This window comes from Salmo salar, chromosome 18, assembly GCF_965601325.2.
Source record: "Salmo salar chromosome 18, fSalSal1, whole genome shotgun sequence".
Lineage (NCBI taxonomy): Eukaryota > Metazoa > Chordata > Actinopteri > Salmoniformes > Salmonidae > Salmo > Salmo salar.
Window position 1 is genome coordinate 96,889,709 of NC_138308.1, and position 20,146 is coordinate 96,909,854.

The window sequence follows — 20,146 nt, forward strand, 5'->3', positions numbered from 1 at the left end:
CATTTTGAATAGAAATGCAAAACTTGCCATCTAGTAGCCAAAATATAAATTGCGCCTAGAGTCCTAAGTCAGATAATCTTCATTAATAAACACGTTTGTTGATGCAACATTTTGAACAGAAATTAAATGGTTCATTGGATCAGCGTAAAACTTTGCACATACACTGCTCCCATCTAGCCAAAATCTAAATTCACCTGGGCAGGAATAATACATTATGGCCCCTGTTTCGAGACAGGTGTATTATAATTGTCCATTCTAAATCAAAACAAATTTCACACATTTAGTACATGTAAAGACAAGATTAAATCAAGAATAGTCTGATGGGTGACAATATTACCCTATAAATTGTGAATGATATATTATCACTTATGCATGATGCCCAGTGTAATTCAAGAAACAGCACATAACTTTTTTGGGCTACTTTTTCAAATCATAGTGTTTTTATACTCATTTTGTTTTTATACTGCTCCAAAAAATAAAGGGAACACTTAAACAACACATCCTAGATCTGAATGAAAGAAATAATCTTATTAAATACTTTTTTCTTTACATAGTTGAATGTACTGACAACAAAATCACACAAAAATAATCAATGGAAATCCAATTTATCAACCCATGGAGGTCTGGATTTGGAGTCACACTCAAAATGAAAGTGGAAAACCACACTACAGGCTGATCCAACTTTGATGTAATGTCCTTAAAACAAGTCAAAATGAGGCTCAGTAGTGTGTGTGGCCTCCACGTGCCTGTATGACCTCCCTACAACGCCTGGGCATGCTCCTGATGAGGTGGCGGATGGTCTGCTGAGGGATCTCCTCCTAGACCTGGACTAGAGCATCCGCCAACTCCTGGACAGTCTGTGGTGCAACGTGGCGTTGGTGGATGGAGCGAGACATGATGTCCCAGATGTGCTCAATTGGATTCAGGTCTGGGGAACGGGCGGGCCAGTCCATAGCATCAATGCCTTCCTCTTGCAGGAACTGCTGACACACTCCAGCCACATGAGGTCTAGCATTGTCTTGCATTAGGAGGAACCCAGGGCCAACCGCACCAGCATATGGTCTCACAAGGGGTCTGAGGATCTCATCTCGGTACCTAATGGCAGTCAGGCTACCTCTGGCGAGCACGTGGAGGGCTGTGCGGCCCCCCAAAGAAATGCCACCCCACACCATGACTGACCCACCGCCAAACCGGTCATGCTGGAGGATGTTGCAGGCATCAGAACGTTCTCCACGGCGTCTCCAGTCTCTGTCACGTGCTCAGTGTGAACCTGCTTTCATCTGTGAAGAGCACAGGGCGCCAGTGGCGAATTTGCCAATCTTGGTGTTCTCTGGCAAATGCCAAACGTCCTGCACGGTGTTGGACTGTAAGCACAACCCCCACCTGTGGACGTCGGGCCCTCATACCACGCTCATGGAGTCTGTTTCTGACCGTTTGAGCAGACACATGCACATTTGTGGCCTGCTGGAGGTCATTTTGCAGGGCTCTGGCAGTGCTTCTCCTGCTCCTCCTTGCACAAAGGCGGAGGTAGCGGTCCTGCTGCTGGGTTGTTGCCCTCCTACGGCCTCCTCCACGTCTCCTGATGTACTGGCCTGTCTCCTGGTAGTGCCTCCATGCTCTGGACACTACGCTGGCAGACACAGCAAACCTTCTTGCCACAGCTCGCATTGATGTGCCATCCTGGATGAGCTGCACTACCTGAGCCACTTGTGTGGGTTGGAAACTCCGTCTCATGCTACCACTAGAGTGGAAGCATTCAAAAGTGACCAAAACATCAGCCAGGAAGCATAGGAACTGAGAAGTGGTCTGTGGTCCCCACCTGCAGAACCACTCCTTTATTGGGGGTGTCTTGCTAATTGCCTATAATTTCCACCTGTTGTCTATTCCATTTGCACAACAGCATGTGAAATTTATTGTCAATCAGTGTTGCTTCCTAAGTGGACAGTTTGATTTCACAGAAGTGTGATTGACTTGGAGTTACATTGTGTTGTTTAAGTGTTCCCTTAATTTTTTTGAGCAGTATATTTTACTAGGCAAGTCAAATAAGAACACATTCTTATTGTCAATGACGGCCTAGGAACAGTGGGTTAACTGCCTTGTTCAGGGGGAGAACGACAGATTTGTACCTTGTCAGCTCGGAGAATCGATCTTACAACCTTTCGTTTACTAGTCCAACGCTCTAACCAATAGGCTATCCTGTCGCCCGATATGTTTTGATAAGGTTTGTGTCACAACGAAAGTGGCCAAATAACTTCTTAAAAATGAAGCACATTAATCCCCTTTACAATGGGTGTAGAGCCTAACTGGAATACATTTGCAGCGCGTGAGTTTCTCATTTAGGGAAAATCATTTTCACTAAAAAATGCAGTTTGATAATAAAAGCAAAATGAAAAGCTGAAAAGTCTTGAGTCAGTAAGTATTCAACCTCTTTGTTACGGCAAACCTAAACAAGTTCAGGAGTAAAGATTTTCTTATAAAGTCACATTATAAGTTGCATGGACTCACTCTGTGTTCAATAATAATGTTTGACATGATTTTTGAATGACTACCTCATCTCTGTACCCCACACATATAATTATCTGTAAGTTCCCTCAGTCGAGCAATGCATTTCATACACACAGATTCAACAGCAAAGAGCAGGGAGTTTTCCAATGCCTTGCAACGAAGGGCACCTATTGATAGATGGGTCAAAATAAAAAAAAGCAGGACATTGCAACATGTGGTCAATTATCCATTTAATTGTGGATTTTGATGTGTGCTTGGGGTTATTGTCTTGCTTGAAGATCCACTTGCGGCCAATGTCAGCATTCTGGCAGAGAGAACTCGTTTTTTTGGGACTATAATGTCCTGGTACTTGGTCAAGTTTATGATGCCGTTGACCTTAAAAAGGGCCACAGAACCAGCAGAAGCAAAATAGCTTCATAAACGTTAAAGATGCAGAACCATATTTTACTGTAGGTATGAGGTACTTCTCTGCACGTGCTTCTGTTTTTCCACACCAAAACCACCACTGATGTTCATAACTAAAGAGCTCTATTTTCATGTCATCTGACCATAGCACTGCCTGGAGTCTTTTGATAAATGGCACTTGGATTGGAACCGGTGCTATTTCCTCCTTAAAGGGATAGTGCAATATTTTGGCAATTATTAAAACCTTTTTCTTCTTACCCAGAGTCAGATTTTGTCTCTGCATGCAATTTGAAGGACTTTGAAGGTAGTTTTTCCATCGATCGCTAACTAGCGTCAGCGCAATGACTAGAAGTCTTTGGGATCTGCTCTCATAGTTAGCAATTGTGCTGAAGCTAGAGTAGTTAATTAAAAAAACTTCCTTCAAACTAAAGAAACAGGGCTAAATTGCCAAAATCTCACAATATCCATTTAACACCTTGACCGGTCATCTTTCCTCCTCTCTTCTCCTCACCTAACATCTCCTCTTTCATATACCTCTCTTCCCTCCTCCTCTCCTCCCCTAACCTCTCCTGTCTCATACACCTCTCTCCCCTCCTTCTCTAACCACTCCTCTCTCCTATACCTCTCTCCCCTCCTCCTCCTCTTCTCCCCTCTCCCATACCTCTCTCCCCTCCTCCTCTCCTAACAACATAAATCCTGGTCCTACTCTCCCTCCTCCAGACCTTCAGCTTTAAACATTTTGTAGACATTTAGAAAGTTTGCATAGAAAAAAGATGTGACAATTGCCTGCTACAGTGAGATTCCGTTGAACTGTCTTGTGTCGATAAAAACAACTGGACGTTATAACTTCAACCCCCCCCCCCAAAAGAAACATACCTAGAGTGTGGAATAAACAAGCGGTCTGTGCCAACGTAGCGCCATGGTCTGTGCCAATGTATCATCATGGTCCGTGCCATGGTGGAACTTGCATTGTATGTCTGAAATAATTGTATGGTGAAACTTGCATCGAGCCTACCAGAAAAGCAAGGTGAAGCAATTCAGGCATTCTTGAAAGTCACAATAATCCTTGTCCTGAAAAAATGATTTTTATTTGATTATAATAAAAAAACTGCATGCAGTGGGCATAATAAAAGTCAAAATAAAACACTGCTTTTATAATTAACGTGTTAGGGCTAGGGGGCAGTATTGACACGGCCGGATAAAAAACGTACCCGATTTAATCTGGTTACTATTCCTGCCCAGTAACTAGAATATGCATATACTTATTGGCTTTGGATAGAAAACACCCTAAAGTTTCTAAAACTGTTTGAATGGTGTCTGTGAGTATAACAGAAATCATATGGCAGGCCAAAACCTGAGAAGATTCCATGCAGGAAGTGGCCTGTCTGAGAAGTTGTGTTTCATCTTGGCTCTTTTTATTGAAGACTGAGGATCTTTGCAATAACGTGACACTTCCTACGGCTCCCATAGGCTCTCAGAGCCCGGGAAAAAGCTGAACGATATCGAGGCAGGCTCTGGCTGAAACACTTTATCGCTATTGGCAAGTGGCCGATCAGAGTACTATGGGCTTAGGCGCGTGCCCGAGTCGACCCGAATGCTTTATTTTCTTTTGTCTGTTTACCTAAACGCAGATTCCCGGTCGGAATATTATCGCTTTTTTATGAGAAAAATGGCATAAAAATTGATTTTAAACAGCGGTTGACATGCTTCGAAGTACAGTAATGGAATATTTAGACATTTTTTGTCACGAATTGCGCCATGCTCGTCACCCTTATTTACCCTTTCGGATAGTGTCTTGAACTCACGAACAAAACGCCGCTGTTTGGATATAACTATGGATTATTTTGAACCAAACCAACATTTGTTATTGATGTAGAAGTCCTGGGAGTGCATTCTGACGAAGACAGCAAAGGTAATAACATTTTTCTTATAGTAAATCTGACTTTGATGAGTGCTAAACTTGCTGGGTGTCTAAATAGCTAGCCCTGTGATGCCGGGCTATCTACTGAGAATATTGCAAAATGTGCTTTCACCGAAAAGCTATTTTAAAATCGGACATATCGAGTGCATAGAGGAGTTCTGTATCTATAATTCTTAAAATAATTGTTATGCTTTTTGTGAACGTTAATGACTGATGTGAAATAATGAACATCCCTTTAAGATGGGTGGTTTCTATACATTTTAAATATTTTAATGTGGAGTCGTGCCTCCTTTATTTTGGAACCCACAGGACATGGCCTGAGGCGGCGATAAACTGTTATCTTTAAGAATGTTTTAAAAGGGAATTAGTTTTGGTGATCAATATTTGGTTGAGAGTCCAGAGGACAAATTGTCAGCAATGCCCACTGACTGATACATGAAATGTCTTTCTTCCCATCTACTGCTTGGCTGTCATTGTAGATAATTTTCTTAATTGACTTGCCTCGTTAAATAAATACTTTCTTCTCTAGCGGCACTGTGTGTCCCTTGGTGATAAACTGGTGTCTGTACCCAATGTTGTGAAGTACCTTGGCGCAAACCTGGCATCTGTGCACAGCTCCGAGGAGGATAAGTTTCTACAGGCGTTGGTCTTGGTCAAGACTGTTGGTTTCCCTCCTACCTGGATTGGCGGATTTTATTCTGTTAAGGTGGGACCATTAAGCACAGTGTTATATAGAGCCATTACTGCAAGGAACTCCGTTCCATCTCATATTGCTCAAGTGAAGAGCAAACCTGGATTCAAAAAATAAACGTGAGGTGTGGCATGTAGGCACCTGTAATTATTTTTCGTAGTTCTGTGTTAGTTGTTTAATGCTATTTTGTGTGGACCCCAGGAAGAGGAGCAGCTGCTTGTTAACAGCTACTGTAATGGGTTCCATACAAAATATCAAGAGTAGCCGTTAAGACCATGGGGCCAATAAAGGCAAGGCTGCTAGTTTGAATCCCAGAGCTCACTCCGTGAAATCTGATGTGCCCTTGAGCAACGCCCTTAACCTAATTGATCCTGTAAGTCCTTCTAGATGAGACTCTACTAAATTACATTTAACTGTCAACTTCAGTAGGAGGCTTTTATACACATGTGAAACGGTTCTAGTTAAGTATAAATGTGATCAATTCCAGACAGTCTTCTTGTAAACATGTGTGTGGTCTTTGAAATGCATTGGGATGATTGCGGATGTGAGGATTAGGCTCCACGTTGTTCGTTACACAAGCAACAGTCCCAGTCGGAGGGTTTTGAAGTAGTGGTAGCTTTAACTGTTTTGTTGTTTCAGGTGGTAGAGGAAGGACTACATTTAGTTTGTATTCTGAAATCCCACTTTCCCCCCTCAGGACAGGCGGTGGTTCTGGAGCGATGGCTCCGACTTTGATCACCAGAACTGGGCAAAAGGAAGGCCTGATGCTGGTGCCAGAGAGGCCTGTATTCATATCAACTTTGGAGGTACAGTAATCCCAGTATCATTCATTGATCCAGTCATCAAATTAAACTTTATTCCCAGTTCATTCAACAATTGAATCTCATGTAGACTTTCCTACTGTTGTGTGTCTGTGTACAGCTGACTATTTTGGTTCTGTGTTTCATCTTCAGGTCAAAAGCGCTGGAACAATGCTTTATGTGGAAGGAGCTTGCCCTCGGTGTGCTCCCTGAGACTCCTGCCGCTTCGCCAGACTATACATTAAAAGCAGCAATGCTATTCCGTAGTGTCTGCATCCTTAATACTTCATGGTAAAGTCAAATATTGTTGCTGCTAAATGAAGTTTCAGTTACTACACAAATGTTGGAGTTGTCTGCAGCCAATAAAATGTGTACACTATTTTGTCTCATGAGTTATTGAACATGAATGATTGATTCGTTGTAGTTAGTACCTTTTCTTACTGGTCACCTGTGGGACTCAACTCACAACCCTGGCAAGTGCCATGCTTGACTGCGCCAAGTTCTTTTGATTATAAATGTTTCTTAAGTTGTGTGTTAAAGAACTGAGAAGGTCATTAAGTGTTATGCCTGTCCTTTGTCACCACTCAGCAGTGCCTTTGACTGCTGTGCCACTCAGGTGCAGGTTCCTGGAGTATCGTTTAGGAGTTCCCCCTAGTTACAATTTGAAGTAACCCTATGTTCAAAGAACCCCTTGTAAGTGATCCTTGGAGAGAAAATAAAATCATGAGGTGACATGCAAGTCCAAAATTTGATATCTGGGGTGTTGCTGTTCTCTATCCATAGCCAGAATGCTCACCGTGCACTGCAGAACAGGATTACCGTTATATTCGAAGTCTGAGCATTTATTATACAGACTCACAAGCACATGACAGAATTCATGCCTTGATTTTTGTGGTGACAGAACTTTTGCTAATAGTTTTCATACCTTGTCCATAACGTGGAGTCCTACATGATATTTGAGTGGAAGGATGGTAAATGTGATCTGAATAACATACCATTTGACATGCCTCATCTGTATACCTGCAGACAAGTGAGCAGTTCAGTCTTCTGCACGCAATACAGCTAACCTTATCTTACCTCATGATTATCCATTGAATTGTGTCCAATCTCTGTTTAAGATGAACACAAAGGAAAATGGTATCAAACTATATTTAGATCATACAAGGGACAAAGCTCACCTTGATCTTTCCATTTTTCAGTTAAGCGCCTGCTACTGTCCATTAAATCAAAATGTTTTGGGCAGGTAGGTTCCTGCAACGCCCCCCCCCACACAGCTAAGGAGGTTCCTTGATGAACCCCACTTTCTATGGGGTTCTTGGACAAACCTTTCTGGGGCTATTTTCAGTGCCAAGAACCGTAAGGTTGTTCAAAGAACTGCGGACCTTAGAACTCTAGTTAAACCCCACATTTTTATTGTACTCTGACTAGGATTCAAAAGGCACTCGCACATCTATTTGCAGGTGCATGGTTTTGAATAAGACGAGGAAGAACACCGAACACTATGCTAGTCTGACTGCTCTAAAGCTGTACGTATCGCCCTCGTCAGAGCTTTCAGTGTTCACAACCTGCACCTCTATGTAGACATTGCTCCAACCACATCCGTTCAATGCATCCAATGGGGTTGGAGTATGAGAGAAAATAAGTGTTACCCAAAAATAACTGTGCGTTTCATGAGTATTCTAATAAAGTGTGAACATAACGTGTCAAACAAGACTAAAATCACAGAGAGGACATAGGTCTATCAAGTAAGTTTCCGGACAAGAATAAAACATGAGTAAACTAAAGTGGCAGCATTAATTCATGTTCACATTTACAACATAAATAGGCATTTCATCATTAAGACCTTTTGGGAATAATGAGGGTGAAAATCCCTAAACATTCTTCAAAAGACACTGATATGACCCCACCATGAAAATATAAAATGGCGGTTGTTTTGCTTTTCACACAAGCCTCACAAGACTCATCTGAAGGTAGACCAGTTTAAATAAAAGACATGTACACCCATCTAATACTGGGTTGGATCCCCCCCATTGCCTCCAGAAAAGCTTGAGTTCTTCAGGGCTTGGAAACATTGCTCATTTGGTATCAAGGGACTTAACGTGTACCAGGGAAACATTACACCTCCGCCACCAGCCTGTACCGTTGACACCAGGCAGGATGTGGCCGTGGACTGATGCTGCTTAGAGATTCATCGGGCCAGGCGATGTTTTCCACTCAATTGTCCAGCTTGCATGATACCTGACATTTTCTTTCATCAACTTGCTGTTTTCGCCCTAAAGTACTGCCACTGATTGGATGTTTTTTGTTTGTCGCAACATTCCCCTTGCTGACAGGTGTATAAAATCGAGCACCCGGCCATGCAATCCCCATAGACAAACATTGGCAGTAGAATTGCCTTACAGAAGAGCTCAGTGACTTTCAATGTGGCACCGTCATAGGAAGCCACCTTTTCAACAAGTTAGTTTGTAAATGTAAGTGCTGTTATTGTGAAGTGGAAAAGTCTAGGACCAACAACGGCTCAGCCACGAAGTGGTAAGTCACACAAGCTCACAGAATTGGACTGTCGAGTGCTGAAGCGCGTAACGCCTAAGTAAAAATCGTCTGTCCTCGGTTGCAACGCTCACTACCGAGTTTAGAACAGCCCGCTAGAAGCAATGTCAGCACAAGAACTGTTTGTCGGGAGCTTCACGAAATGGGTTTCCATGGCCGAGCAGCCGCACACAACCCTAAGATCACCATGCGCAACGGCAAGAGTCGACTGGAGCGGTGTGTATCTCACCGCAATTGGACTCTGGAGCAGTGGAAACGCGTTCTCTGGAGTGATGAGTCACGCGTCACCATCTGGCAGTCCGACGGACACATCTTGATTTGGCAGATGCCAGGAGAATGCTACCTGCCTGAATGCATAGTGCCAACTGTAAAGTTTGGTGGAGGAATAATGGTCTGCTGCAGCATACAATGACATTGTAGACGATTCTGTGCTTCAAACTTTGTGGCATCAGTTTGGGGAAGGCCCTTTCCTGTTTCAGCATGACAGTCCCCCCCCCCGTGCAGGTTTATACATAAATGGTTTGTCGAGATTAGTGTAGAAGAACTTGACTCAACCCCATCGAGTACTTTTGGGATGAATTGGAACGCCAACTACGAGCCAGGCCTAATTGCCTAAAATCAGTGCCCGACCTCACTAATGCTCTTGTGGCTGAATGGAAGCACGTCCCCCACAGCAATGTTCCCGACATCTAGTGCAAAGCCTTCCCAGAAGAGTGGAGGCTGTTATAGCAAAAGGGGACCAACTCCATGATTTTGGAATGAGATGTTTGACGAGCAGTTGCCCACATTGTTCTGGTCATGTGTGTTTTAGTTATAAAATAAACTAGTTAGAAAATTATAGGCTGAACATTTACTTAACCCTCTGAAGTTATTCATTTCACTTCTTGGATGTCCTGTTCATATAGGGAAATGACGTGAATAACCGATACTTTAATGCTAGCTAATACTGTACATTTGTCATTTACATTTATTTTCTTCTCATACTGGCCCCCCGTGGGAATCGAACCCACAACAACCCTGGCGTTGCAAACACCTGTTGCAAACACCATCCTCTACCAACTGAGCCACCATTTTCATACAAGTTACTTCCCTGCCTCCAAATATTGGCATGACGTACCCTAACCATTAATAGATCAGTCTGGCCCTAAAAGATCAGATGGCAGCAAATGACGAAGAGCATGTCATTTATTTTACAGGATGATAGAATGCATGAAGCAAACAACGCAATGATTTAGTGAAATGTGAAGATGTAGATTCAGTAAAAGGGTCTTTCATCCGTCAGTGGCCTGGAACAATTCTTCAGCCTCAGAGTAGCATGGTTCTGATTGTGGACTCTGCTGAACTCCTGTATATATTGGAATGACATGATGTCTATAGAGAATGAAAGCTGCCATATAAAGACAAATCCACAAAGGAAATACTGACAGATTTGATTCCACAGTCCAAGTCCTCCAATCAGAGTTAGGATGCTAATATTTGTCAACTCTTTCAATTGTGTTCTGTGGGTGTCACTGAGTAAGCTGATGCCCCATATCATGGACCCAAGAGCCATAGGCATTAAAAAGGCCTTGCCTGTGTAAACTAACCCCACAACCCCCTTAACGGCTGTCCAACTTTTGTCAGAGTGATTAGAGGGACAATAGAGTGCTGAGTACCAGGCAACTAATGACCATCACCAGCATCAGAGCTTGGAGAAGCCTAATTACTAAATGGTCACGTGGAATTTGACTGCCTTCATTTCTTGTAACTGCCGGTAATACAGTCCTACTCCTTCCTCCATTTCCCAGAAATGGACTGGTTCAGATAATCACACCAACAATAAAGTAAGTAAATCAACAGTTTAATCTCTGGATTTCTTCATGCATTTATATGGGGCGTGAATCAGTTCCTGTCGTACAGTAAAGACAACTGTCCGTCTTTTCAAAGACTTCATTCCAACGCCTTTCATCTACAATTAGACAAAAAACATTAACATCCAGAATCAGCTGCAAAGAAATAACATTTAGTGAATGAGTATGTATATACACACACACCTTGGTGGAACAGTTGCTAGCAGTTGATAGCAGTGCCTGGTGGAGTCTCCGTACCCTGAATCTTCTGTCCAGTAGTGGTCACACACCAACAGTAACCTACCAGAAATAGACATGTTGCACATACAATATTTACTGTAACATTCAACTGAATTGGAGAATTTAGTGTGTGTATATGTGCGTCCGTGTTAACCTGTAGAGCCCGAACATTGCTTAGGGGTGTATCGTCCAGCGGCGTCACACGTGGGGATGTAGGCTCCAATTGGGCCATGTGTCGCGGCATATCTAGCACGCTCACAGGGGGTCATGGGTCGTAACGTAGCATCTGGACACAGGTAACATAGATTGATTGTAATGTGGACATAACATTGCAGCACATGCATGCCGGAATCTTGGGTTGCGTCCCATATGGGCCCTGGTCAGAAGTATTTTATACGGAATATGTTCCATTTCAGATGTAACCTAGGTACTTCCTGGCTAAATACTGAAATTGCGCTACTTGTTTAAAAGCCCTGTGCAGTCAATTCAGTTTCTGTCTTTTGTATAACAGCTGATGAAACTAAGACTGAAAGTGGGGGTAAGTTGTGTCAGTGTTACTTCCTGACAATCCAATCATACATCCAGTTGAATGATCAAACCATTCATATCAGAATACCTCAGTCCAGCATCTAGACACCAATATACATCTCTGGAACAAGAGGAGTGGCAGGTAGCCTAGCGGTTAGAGAGTTGGGCCAGTAACACAAAGGTTCCTAGTTTTAATTAATCCCTGAATGTCAAGTTAAAATATCTGTCTATGTGCCCTTGAGCAAGACAACCTTCTCTCCAGTGTCACGGTTGATAATGGCTGCCCAAGGGACAACTGGTTATGAAACAAAACATGAATACGTACGTGTGTGAATAGGACAGATCAACACCCACTAACGTTTTTATTCAAATGTTGGTGAGTAAGTGTGAGGTACATCACTCTTACCTCCCAGAGCAAAAGCTGTGCTAACAAGCAGAATGATGGTCAATATCGCCATGGTGATAGTCTCCTGAGAGGGCGAGAGAGAGAGAGAGAGCGAACAAGAGCGAGATTAGTTGAGCATTTTAAATCATCTGGAATGGCTGTGGGTACTAGAGGAGAGGTTGAGGAAACCCTGTGTTAAGTACAAAACTTATGCAACAATTGCTAAACCCAGTCCTGAGGACCCCAACAAGCGAGTATCGGCAACACGGCGCGCTACGATTCTTCCACTAAAATTCAGGTATCATCTAATCTATTGTATGTGGTTGAAGAGCCTGGCACACAGGAATATGAATCCTTCCCAAATGGCTCCTCATTCCTTATGTAGTGAACCACCTTTGACGAGGGCCCACAGTGCACTACGCAGTGAAGGGGAAGCAGACTAGATCTTGACAGAGACTTCTATTCACTACAAAGGTAACTATTAGTCTATGCTCTTAAATTCAGGGGGGTCATATATAGTGCACTACACTTGACCAGGGCCACATAAGATTAACGTGCCATTTGAGAGGCAGCAAGTCTACTAAATAATATCACAAGCTCACCTTCTGCACTCTTCCAAGGGATTCACTGGTTGTCTCTCTGTTGTCTGTGAGTTATGGTCTACCTCTTCCACCTCTCCTTTTAAAGGATCTGTCACAGGTGTGACTAGTTGCCTCATTAACCCAACAAGAGATCCCGATGTCGGCCATTAGCTGGTGGTGTAAAGTACTTATGTAAAAATTCTTTAAAGTACTACTTAAGTAGTATTTTGGGGTATCTTTACTTTACTACTTCTATTTATTTCAACTTTCACTTCACTACATTCCTAAAGAAAATAATGTACTTTTTACTCCATACATTTTCCCCGACACCCAAAAGTACTCGTTAGATTTTGAATGATTAGCAGGACAGAAAAAATGGTCTAATTCACACACTTATCAAGAGAACATCCCTGGTCATCCCTACTGCCTCTGATCTAACAGACTCACTAAACACAAATGCTTCCTTTGCAAATTATGTCTGAGAGTTGGTGTGACACTGGCTATCCGTAATCAAATAAAAAAACAAGAAAATGGTGCCGTCTGGTTTGCTTAATATAATGAATTTGAAATGATTTATACTTTTACTTTTGAACTTAAGTATATTTTATCAATTACATTTCATGTTGATACTTCAGTATATTTGCTGAAACTTTTAAAACTTTACTCAAGTAATATTTACTGGGTGATTTACACTTTTACTTGAGTCATTTTCTCTGAAGGAATCTTCATAGGCAGTGAAGAGAGTAGTAGAGGAAGATGGGTCCAGTTTCAAGGGATCCTGAGAGGCTCCCTGTGAGTATGCCGAGGCCAATAGAGAGTGATAGGAATAACATGTGTTTCAGTAAGGTTGGTTTCTTAGCATTCATAGCCATGGTTATCAACTGTACCGCAGAAATGGAACATAAATCACTGAAAATATATGTTGTGGCGGTAGCTGCAGATAACTCGTTGGGTTATGAGATTTTACCGCAGAAGAGTTATAAGGTGTGATGAATGATAGTGTCCCGTTTTCCCAGGCTGCCGGCCTGCTGTAGGACAAAGCCCATGCGGTAGAACTCAGCTCACGTAGACTTGCATCCTAGCCCATGTAGACTTGCATCTTCAGAGCGTAGCTGGATTGTGCGTCACATGCAATCAATCGAATCAATCAAATTGATTGATAAAGCCCATCTTACGTCAGCTGATGTCACAAAGTGCTGTACAGAAACCCAGCCTAAAACCCCAAACAGCAAGCATTGCAGGTGTAGAAGCACGGTGGATAGGAAAAACTCCCTAGAAAGGCCAGAACCTAGGAAGAAACCTAGAGAGGAACCAGGCTATGAGGGGTGGCCAGTCCTCTTCTGGCTGTGCCAGGTGGAGATTATAACAGAACATGGCTAAGATGTTCAAATGTTCATAGATGACCAGCAGGGTCAAATAATAATAATCACAGTTGTCGTCGATCATTCAGAGTATCTCTATCGCTCCTGCTGTCTCTAGAGAGTTGAAAACAGCAGGTCTGGGACAGGTAGCACGTCCGGTGAACAGGTCAGGGCTCGATAGCCGCAGCAGAACAGTTGAAACTGGAGCATCAGCATGGCCAGGTGGACTGGGGACCACCCATATCTTGTTGTTGGGGACCACCACCCATAAAAAAACAGTTTCTGGCTAAAGAGACAAGACTAACAAGGGAAATCCATGAACTAATAGTACAGGTAGATAGCAATAAAAAAATATACTACAGAGGTACAAAATAAGTTAGAGAAAAAACAAATCGAACATGTGGAACTTATTCAAGAACAATCTAATGTAATCTATTACAAAAATAAAGCAAAGTGTATGGAATATGGAGAAAAATGCAGCAATTATTCCTGAATCTCCCATACAGGAACGCTAACAAAAATGATTTGCATAAAATCGTTACTGAAGACGGAGTCATCTATGATTCTCCCAATGATATTTTAGAAGAGGAAGCTAATTATTTTCGGCAGATGTTCACTTTTCCGTCTCATCCTTTCCCACTGAATGAAGATTGTACATTTACATTTAAATTTGAACATTTAGCAGATGCTCTTATCCAGAGCGACTTACAGTAGTGAATGCATGCATTTCGTACATTTCATACATTTTTTTTCCCGTATTATGGTAAGCAATTCTTTCCAAATAATATAAAAACTGGAAAATTAACAAATGTACAGAAAGATCAGTGCGAAGACCAAATTACAGAAGAAAAACGTTTTGAAACTATTAAATCCTTTCAGTCTGGGAAAATCCCAGGGCTTGATGGCATACCGGTAGAGGTATATCAAGTGTTTTTTTTATATACTAAAAGCTCCATTGTTAGATTTGTTTTAAGTCCGCAAGCTAGATCTCTGCAATGTGTCATTGAAGATCTAGATAACTTTTCTGTACTCTCTGGACATAAACCTAATTATGATAAGTGTTCAATATTATGTATTGAATCCTTCAAAAATTTGACTTTTACATTATCCTGCAGTTTACCCATAAAATGGGCTGATGGTGAAGTAGACATACTCAGTATTCATATCACAAAAGATATAAATAAGCTCTACACAATGAATTTCAAAATAGAATGTGCCCATCTATATAATGAATATGAATTGGGTGGGTTGAGATTATTCAACATAAAAGCACTAAACCTCTCTCTAAAAGCTTCACCCATTCAAAGGTTTTACTTGAACCCTATATGGTTCTCAAGTAGATTACTAAGAAAAGCTCATCCATTGTTTAAAAATGGCCATTTTGCCTTTGTGCAGATTGCCATGTCTCATTTTCGATTAATTGAAAATGATACTTTTTTCAAAGTATCTCTCTTTTTCAAACAAGCATTGCAGAGCTGGCTACAATTTCTATGTCACCCCCCTGAAAAGATAAAACAAATATTACAACACATATTATGGCTGAAGTCAAATGTGCTGGTTGATAAAATACCTGTATTTATGGGAAATATGTTTGAACAGGGTATTTTGTTCATAAATGATATTGTAAATTGGAATGGTAGAATTATGGCCTTCATGGAGTTATCAGAACTGTAAGGAAAGGTCTGCTCAATCCAAGAGTACAACCAATTGATTACAGCATTACCCCAAAAATGGAGGAGGCAAGTGGCAGCGGGAGGAGGTAGGGAACTGGTCTGTCTGCCCAACATAAAGGATCAAAATTTGCGGAGGAATAAAAATAGCATAAATAGGAAAGTATACCAGTTTCATTTGAGGACCAGGATGTTGACAACTGCGCCATACAGATTGCAAAATAGTTGGGAAGAGATTTGAGGTGATACATAAAACGCAAGATTCAAGACTTCGTGCTTTTCAGCTAAAATGATTATATAGAATTCTTGCTACCAACAAAATGCTGAATATTTGGGTAATAAAATCATCGAAGCTCTGCAGATTTTGTTGTGAGGATACAGAATCAATAGACCATTTGTTTTGGTATTGCCCTCAGGTAGCCTGTTTCTGGTCTCAGGTTCAGGAATGGCTGAAAATGCAGTCAATTACTAATATACTAAAACTCTTAGTAAAAGTATTTATCTTCAACTCGCAATCTGTGGATTCTATTCGATTACATAGATTGATATTGTACGTTAAACATCACAGCATAGTTGAAAGATATGTGTTGCGTGGAAACCCGAAGTGGGTGGCCAGCAGAGATACATGGGATGGGCTGAGGGAAGCTGAGGGTTGGTATGTGGAATTGGAGACAAGTGGGAGTGGAGTTGCTGTGTGGGAGATAGAATGATGGTCAAAGATAAAAGTCCAAATAAAACATTTAAAAAAGTACATTTGAATGACACTAAGTGGCAGTGTTTTTACAACAAATGCCGGTTTGCCTGAGGCTGATGCCGTGCAAGTGTTTGTGAACATGCATATACACACACTCTCATTCAAATAAACACATACATGTAATAGTGCCAGACATGCACACAAACATTTACAGTTGGCGTTGCTGTTATGATTTAATTGTCCTTGATATCCTTTGTTTTAAATTGCGTTGTTGTTTGCTGTTTTCTTCTGTCTTTTCCTTTTTTCTCTCTTTAGTTCATTCTCATGGTTGTTGGTGCATTGGGGGGTTCTTGGGGGTGGGGAATGGAATTAATTGTATTTTTTATTATTTTTCTTCCTGGGGGGGCTGTGGGAGGGGTCTCGAATGGTTGAGGGACAGCTATTGGGGAACTGTGGGGGGGATCTTGGAGAGTTCGGGATCAAGTTTTTGGCCTGGTGGTAGATCGGCCAACATTACATTTACATTTTAGTCATTTAGCAGACACTCTTATCCAGAGCGACTTACAGTAGTGAATACATACATTTCATGCATTTTTTTTGTTGTACTGGGAATCGAACCCACAACCCTGGCATTGCACACACCATGCTCTACCAACTGAGCCACAGGGAGGGCTCAACATGGCCTTGAGCAGAGAATTGACCCTGGATGCTTCTGTGTGTCGCTCTGAATGGGAATCTGTTGGCTGACTGGGATGATGTAGTTATTGAGCGGCCTCACTGCAAGTATATTGTGTTTCGAATATTCAATAAAGTAAAAAAAAATTATGAATAAAATATTTTAATAAAAAAGGACTCAGCCAATGCAGTACGACTCAGCCCACGCAGTATTTATTATGGATCCCCATTAGCTGCTGCCAAGGCAGAAGCTACTCATCCTGGGGTTCAGCAAAATCAAGGCAGTTATACATTTTAAAGACATTACCATACATTCATAACAGATTTCACAACATATTAAGTGTGTGCCCTCAGGCCTCTACCACATATCTATAACACAAAATCCAAGCGTACATGGGTGTAGTGTGTATGTTATCGTGTGTTTGTATGCATGTTGCTTCAGTGTATTTTTTTCCGTTTTTTAAAATCTAATCTTACTGCTGGCATGATTTTCTTGATGTGGAATAAAGTTCCATGTAGTACTGTGCACCTCCCATAGTCTGTTCCGGAAAGTAGTATCTTGGCAGCAATTCGAACATGAAGGCCTGATTCACGCAGTCTCCTCCGAACAGTTGATGTTGAGGTGTCTTACTTGAACTCTGTGAAACACATATTCTAAGACTGGTATCTCTATTGAACATATCCTCTGCAAGAGAGGTAACTCTGGGTCTTCCTTTCCTGTGGTGAGCCTCATGAGTCATCGTAGCTCTTGGTTTTTGAGACTAAGAACTTTTAACGTTTCTTTAAGTGCAATGTTCCGCATTGACTGACCTTCCTGTCTTAAAGTAATGGGCTGTTTCTCTTTGCATTGAGCTGTTCTTGCCATAATATGGACTTGGGCTTAAAATAACAAATAGGGCTATTTTCTGTATACCACCCCTACCTTGTCACAACTGATCGGCTCTTACGCATTGAGGAAAGAAATTCCACAAATTAAGTCACACCCGTTAATTGAAATGCATTCCATGAATCTGGTTGAGAGAATGCCAAGAGTGTACAAAGCTGTCAAGGCAAAGGGTGGCTACTTTGAAGAATCTCAATATATTTTGGTTTAAGATGTGATTCCATGTGTTATGTCATAGTTGAAAATATTAGATGAAAACCCTGGAATGAGTAGGTGTGTTCAAACTTTTGACTGGTACTGCAAATATAGTAGATCTAACCTATAGAAAGCTGATGGGATCCGCTTTCTAATAGAAGCCATGAGGCAGTTCTCAGACAATTGCATAGGTTATAGAAATGTTGCGCAACATGAGCTCATGAAATGTTTTACATTTGCATTGATGTCAGAGTGATTAGAGGGACAATAGAGTGCTGAGTACCAGGCAACTAATGACCATCACCAGCATCAGAGCTTGGAGAAGCCTAATTACTAAATGGTCACGTGGAATTTGACTGCCTTCATTTCTTGTAACTGCCGGTAATACAGTCCTACTCCTTCCTCCATTTCCCAGAAATGGACTGGTTCAGATAATCACACCAACAATAAAGTAAGTAAATCAACAGTTTAATCTCTGGATTTCTTCATGCATTTATATGGGGCGTGAATCAGTTCCTGTCGTACAGTAAAGACAACTGTCCGCCTTTTCAAAGACTTCATTCCAACGCCTTTCATCTACAATTAGACAAAAAACATTAACATCCAGAATCAGCTGCAAAGAAATAACATTTAGTGAATGAGTATGTATATACACACACACCTTGGTGGAACAGTTGCTAGCAGTTGATAGCAGTGCCTGGTGGAGTCTCCGTACCCTGAATCTTCTGTCCAGTAGTGGTCACACACCAACAGTAACCTACCAGAAATAGACATGTTGCACATACAATATTTACTGTAACATTCAACTGAATTGGAGAATTTAGTGTGTGTATATGTGCGTCCGTGTTAACCTGTAGAGCCCGAACATTGCTTAGGGGTGTATCGTCCAGCGGCGTCACACGTGGGGATGTAGGCTCCAATTGGGCCATGTGTCGCGGCATATCTAGCACGCTCACAGGGGGTCATGGGTCGTAACGTAGCATCTGGACACAGGTAACATAGATTGATTGTAATGTGGACATAACATTGCAGCACATGCATGCCGGAATCTTGGGTTGCGTCCCATATGGGCCCTGGTCAGAAGTATTTTATACGGAATATGTTCCATTTCAGATGTAACCTAGGTACTTCCTGGCTAAATACTGAAATTGCGCTACTTGTTTAAAAGCCCTGTGCAGTCAATTCAGTTTCTGTCTTTTGTATAACAGCTGATGAAACTAAGACTGAAAGTGGGGGTAAGTTGTGTCAGTGTTACTTCCTGACAATCCAATCATACATCCAGTTGAATGATCAAACCATTCATATCAGAATACCTCAGTCCAGCATCTAGACACCAATATACATCTCTGGAACAAGAGGAGTGGCAGGTAGCCTAGCGGTTAGAGAGTTGGGCCAGTAACACAAAGGTTCCTAGTTTTAATTAATCCCTGAATGTCAAGTTAAAATATCTGTCTATGTGCCCTTGAGCAAGACAACCTTCTCTCCAGTGTCACGGTTGATAATGGCTGCCCAAGGGACAACTGGTTATGAAACAAAACATGAATACGTACGTGTGTGAATAGGACAGATCAACACCCACTAACGTTTTTATTCAAATGTTGGTGAGTAAGTGTGAGGTACATCACTCTTACCTCCCAGAGCAAAAGCTGTGCTAACAAGCAGAATGATGGTCAATATCGCCATGGTGATAGTCTCCTGAGAGGGCGAGAGAGAGAGAGAGCGAACAAGAGCGAGATTAGTTGAGCATTTTAAATCATCTGGAATGGCTGTGGGTACTAGAGGAGAGGTTGAGGAAACCCTGTGTTAAGTACAAAACTTATGCAACAATTGCTAAACCCAGTCCTGAGGACCCCAACAAGCGAGTATCGGCAACACGGCGCGCTACGATTCTTCCACTAAAATTCAGGTATCATCTAATCTATTGTATGTGGTTGAAGAGCCTGGCACACAGGAATATGAATCCTTCCCAAATGGCTCCTCATTCCTTATGTAGTGAACCACCTTTGACGAGGGCCCACAGTGCACTACGCAGTGAAGGGGAAGCAGACTAGATCTTGACAGAGACTTCTATTCACTACAAAGGTAACTATTAGTCTATGCTCTTAAATTCAGGGGGGTCATATATAGTGCACTACACTTGACCAGGGCCACATAAGATTAACGTGCCATTTGAGAGGCAGCAAGTCTACTAAATAATATCACAAGCTCACCTTCTGCACTCTTCCAAGGGATT

At 41.8% G+C, this 20,146-nt stretch overlaps 1 long non-coding RNA gene and 1 pseudogene across 1 annotated transcript; one reads left to right on the forward strand and one right to left on the reverse strand.

The window, feature by feature from the left end:
- The first annotated feature begins 5,322 nt into the window (after positions 1-5,322).
- On the forward strand, positions 5,323-7,522 carry LOC145861810 (uncharacterized). The gene is made up of 3 exons (XR_014381505.1): positions 5,323-5,537; positions 6,220-6,328; positions 6,476-7,522. It is a non-coding gene; the product is annotated as an uncharacterized LOC145861810 (long non-coding RNA).
- Positions 7,523-10,039: 2,517 nt separating this feature from the next.
- Positions 10,040-19,596, reverse strand: LOC145861811 (saxiphilin-like; annotated as a pseudogene).
- Between the last annotated feature and the right edge of the window lie 550 nt (positions 19,597-20,146).